The sequence below is a fragment of the Arachis hypogaea genome, chromosome 5, assembly GCF_003086295.3.
Source record: "Arachis hypogaea cultivar Tifrunner chromosome 5, arahy.Tifrunner.gnm2.J5K5, whole genome shotgun sequence".
Classification (NCBI taxonomy): domain Eukaryota; kingdom Viridiplantae; phylum Streptophyta; class Magnoliopsida; order Fabales; family Fabaceae; genus Arachis; species Arachis hypogaea.
The window spans coordinates 15,666,985-15,671,714 of NC_092040.1; the positions used below are offsets into that span (position 1 = coordinate 15,666,985).

The 4,730-nt window shown below is 40.8% G+C and overlaps 1 non-coding gene across 1 annotated transcript; it reads left to right on the plus strand.

Annotated features, from left to right (window-relative positions):
• Positions 1-3,464: 3,464 nt before the first annotated feature.
• LOC112804535 (small nucleolar RNA R71) lies at positions 3,465-3,572 on the plus strand. Its single transcript, XR_003203147.1, has one exon. It is a non-coding gene; the product is annotated as a small nucleolar RNA R71 (small nucleolar RNA).
• Positions 3,573-4,730: the final 1,158 nt, after the last annotated feature.

The following is a 4,730-nucleotide window of genomic DNA, read 5'->3' on the forward strand; positions in this document are numbered from 1 at the left end:
ATGAACAACAAATTCAAAAGACATATGCACTGTTCAAGCATACATTCAGAAAACAAAAAGCATTGTCACCACATCAAAATAATTAAGCTAGTTTTAAAGATGAATTCGAAATCCTGTACTTCTTGTTTTTTTGTAATAAAAACAGTTTTCATTTAAGAAAGGTGATGGATTCATAGGACATTCATAACTTTAAGGCATAGACACTAAGACACTAATGATCACAAGACACAAACATAGATAAACATAAGCATAAAATTTCGAAAAGCAGAAAAATAAAGAACAAGGAAATTAAAGAACGGGTCCACCTTAGTGATGGCGGCTTGTTCTTCCTCTTGAAGGTCTTATGGAGTGCTTGAGCTCCTCAATGTCTCTTCCTTGTCTTTGTTGTTCCTCTCTCATGGTTCTTTGATCTTCTCTTATCTCATGGAGGAGGATGGAATGTTCTTGGTGCTCCACCCTTAGTTGTCCCATGTTGGACTCAATTCTCCTAGGGAGGTGTTGATTTGCTCCCAATAGTTTTGTGGAGGAAAGTGCATCCCTTGAGGCATCTCAGGGATTTTATGAGGAGGAATTTCCTCATGCTTGCTCCATCCTTTTCTTAGTGATGGGCTTGAGGTCATGCCTTCTCAGTTGAACCGGCTTCCCTCTTGAGTTTCTCTTCCATTGAGCGCCCTCTTCACAAATGTTTATGAGGACTTGGTCCAACCTTTGATCAAAGTTGACCCTTTTTGAGTTTGAAAGGGATCTCGGGGATCACCTTCTTCAAGGCCACAACTTCATAGAAGTGGTCTTGATGCACCCTTGAGATGAATCTCTCCATCTCCCATGACTCGGAGGTGGAAGCTTTTGTCTTCCCTTTCCTCTTTCTAGAGGTTTCTCCGGCCTTGGATGCCATAAATGGTTATGGAAAAACAAAAAGCAATGCTTTTACCACACCAAACTTAGAAGGTTTGCTCGTCCTTGAGCAAAAAAAGAAAGAAGAGAGTAGAAGAAGAAGAAATAGAGGAGATGGAGATGACCTTGTGGTTCGGCCAAAAAAGGGGGGAAGAAGTAGTGTTTAGGTTGTGTGAAAATGAAGGAGTGAAGAAGGGTTTATATAGGAGTGGGGAGAGGGTGATGGTTCGGTCATCTGTGGGAGGGTTTGGGTGGGAAAATGGTTTGAATTTGAATGGTGAGGTAGGTGGGGTTTTACGAAGGATGGATGTGAGTGGTGAAGAGAAAGATGGGATTTGATAGGTGAAGGTTTTTATGGGGAAGAGGTGTTGAGGTAATTGGTGAATCGGTGAAGAAGAGAGAGAGTGGTGGGGTAGGTAAGGATCCTGTGGGGTCCACAGATCCTGAGGTGTCAAGGAAAAGTCATCCCTGCACCAAATGGCAAGCAAAATCTCGTTTTGTGCCAATTCTGGCATTAAACGCCGGGCTGGTGCCCATTTCTGGCGTTTAACGCCAGCTTCTTGCCCTTTTCTGGCGTTTAACTCCAGTCTGGTGCCCCTTTCTGGCGTTAAACGCCCAGAATGGTGCCAGACTGGGCGTTAAACGCCCAACAGCTAACCTTACTGGCGTTTAAACGCCAGTAGGTGCATCCTCCAGGGTGTGCTGTTTTTCTTTCTGTTTTTCATTCTGTTTTTGCTTTTTTCCTTGATTTTGTGACTTCTCATGATCATCAACCTACAAAAAACATAAAATAACAAAAATAGTCAAAATATAATATTGGGTTGCCTCCCAACAAGCGCTTCTTTAATGTCAGTAGCTTGATAGAGGGCTCTCATGGAGCCTCACAGATGCTCAGAGCCATGTTGGAACCTCCCAACACCAAACTTAGAGTTTGAATGTGGGGGTTCAACACCAAACTTAGAGTTTGGTTGTGGCCTCCCAACACCAAACTTAGAGTTTGACTGTGGGGGCTCTGTTTGGCTCTGTTTTGAGAGGAGCTCTTCATGCTTCCTCTCCATGGTGACAGAGGGATATCCTTGAGCCTCAAACACTAAGGATTCTTCATTCACTTGAATGGTCAATTCTCCTCTATCAACATCAATCACAGCCTTTGCTGTGGCTAGGAAGGGTCTGCCAAGGATGATGGATTCATCCATGCACTTCCCAGTCTCTAGGACTATGAAATCAGCAGGGATGTAATGGTCTTCAACTTTGACCAGAACATCCTCTATAAGTCCATAGGCTTGTTTTCTTGAATTGTCTGCCATCTCTAGTGAGATTTTTGCAGCTTGCACCTCAAAGATTCCTAGCTTCTCCATTACAGAGAGAGGCATGAGGTTTACACTTGACCCTAAGTCACACAAGGCCTTCTTGAAGGTCATGGTGCCTATGGTACAAGGTATTGAAAACTTCCCAGGATCCTGTCTCTTTTGAGGCAGTTTCTGCCTAGACAAGTCATCCAGTTCTTTGGTGAGTAAAGGGGGTTCATCCTCCCAAGTCTCATTTCCAAATAACTTGTCATTTAGCTTCATGATTGCCCCAAGGTATTTAGCAACTTGCTCTTCAGTGACATACTCATCCTCTTCAGAGGAAGAATACTCATCAGAGCTCATGAATGGCAGAAGTAAGTCCAATGGAATCTCTATGGTCTCATTTTGAGCCTCAGATTCCCATGGTTCCTCATTGGGGAACTCATTGGAGGCCAGTGGACGTCCATTGAGGTCCTCCTCAGTGGCGTTCACGGCCTCTTCCTCCTCTCCACATTCGGCCATGTTGATGGCTTTGCACTATCCTTTTGGATTTTCCTCTGTATTGCTTGGGAGAGTACTAAGAGGGAGTTCAGTAATTTTCTTGCTCAGCTGTCCCACTTGTGCCTCCAAATTTCTAATGGAGGACCTTGTTTCAGTCATGAAACTTTGAGTGGTTTTGATCAGATCAGAGACCATGGTTGCTAAGTCAGAGGTATTCTGCTTAGAACTCTCTGTCTGTTGCTGAGAAGATGATGGAAAAGGTTTGCTATTGCTAAACCTGTTTCTTCCACCATTATTATTGTTGAAACCTTGTTGAGGTCTCTGTTGATCCTTCCATGAAAAATTTGGATGATTTCTCCATGAAGGATTATAGGTGTTTCCATAGGGTTCTCCCATGTAATTCACCTCTTCCATTGAAGGGTTCTCAGGATCATAAGCTTCTTCCTCAGATGAAGCTTCCTTAGTACTGCTTGGTGCATTTTGCATTCCAGACAGACTTTGAGAAATCATATTGACTTATTGAGTCAATATTTTGTTCTGAGCCAATATGGCATTCAGAGTGTCAATCTCAAGAACTCCTTTCTTCTGACTAGTCCCATTGTTCACAGGATTCCTTTCAGAAGTGTACATGAATTGGTTATTTGCAACCATTTCAATCAGCTCTTGAGCTTCTGTAGGCGTCTTCCTCAGATGAAGAGAGCCTCCAGCAAAGCTATCCAAAGACATTTTGGATAGTTCAGAGAGACCATCATAGAAAATACCTATGATGCTCCATTCAGAAAGCATGTCAGAAGGACACTTTCTGATTAATTGTTTGTATCTTTCCCAAGCTTCATAGAGGGATTCTCCTTCCTTCTGTCTGAAGGTTTGGACTTCCACTCTAAGCTTACTCAATTTTTGAGGTGGAAAGAACTTTGCCAAGAAGGCATTAACTAGCTTTTCCCAAGAGTCCAGCTTTCTTTAGGTTGAGAGTCCAACCATGTCCTAGCTCTGTCTCTTACAGCAAAAGGGAATAGCATAAGTCTGTAGACCTCAGGGTCAACCCCATTAGTCTTGACAGTGTCACAGATTTGCAAGAATTCAGCCAAAAACTGATGAGGATCTTCCAATGGAAGTCCATGGAACTTGCAATTCTGTTGCATTAGAGAAACTAATTGAGGCTTAAGCTCAAAGTTGTTTGCTCCAATGGCAGGGATAGAGATGCTTCTCCCGTAGAAGTCGAGAGTAGGTGCAGTAAAGTCACCCAGCACCTTCCTTGCATTGTTAGTATTGTTGTTGTTTTCGGCTGCCATGAGTTCTTCTTCTTTGAAGAATTCGGTTAGATCCTCTACAGAGAATTGTGCCTTAGCTTCTCTTAGCTTTCGCTTCAATGTCCTTTCAGGTTCAGGGTCAGCCTCAACAAGAATGCTTTTGTCTTTGCTCCTGCTCATATGAAAGAGAAGAGAACAAGAAAATGTGGAATCCTCTATGTCACAGTATAGAGATTCCTTGAGGTGTCAGAGGAAAAGAAAAATAGAAGACAGAAGTAGAAAATTCGAACTTATCAAAGAAGATGGAGTTCGAATTTTGCATTAAGGAATAGTGTTAGTCCATAAATAGAAGGATGTGAGAAGAAGGGAAGTAATTTTCAAAAATTAAGGAAAAGATTTTGAAAACATTTTTGAAAAACACTAATTGATTTTCGAAAATGAAAGTGGAAAAGAAATCAAGTGATTTTTGAAAAAGATTTTGAAATTAGAAATCAAAAAGATTTGATTGAAAACTATTTTGAAAAAGATGTGGTTAAGAAGATATGATTGGTTTTAAAAAGATGTGATTGAGAAGATATGATTTGAAAAACATTTTAAAAAGATTTGATTTTAAAAATTAATGACTTGGCTATCAAGAAAAGATATGATTCAAACATTAAACCTTTCTCAACAGAAAAGGCAACATACTTGAAATGTTGAATCAAATCATTAATTGATAGCAAGTATCTTTGAAAATAGAAAGAAATTGAATTTGAAAAAGATTTGATTGAAAAGATTTGATTTGAAAAAGATTTGA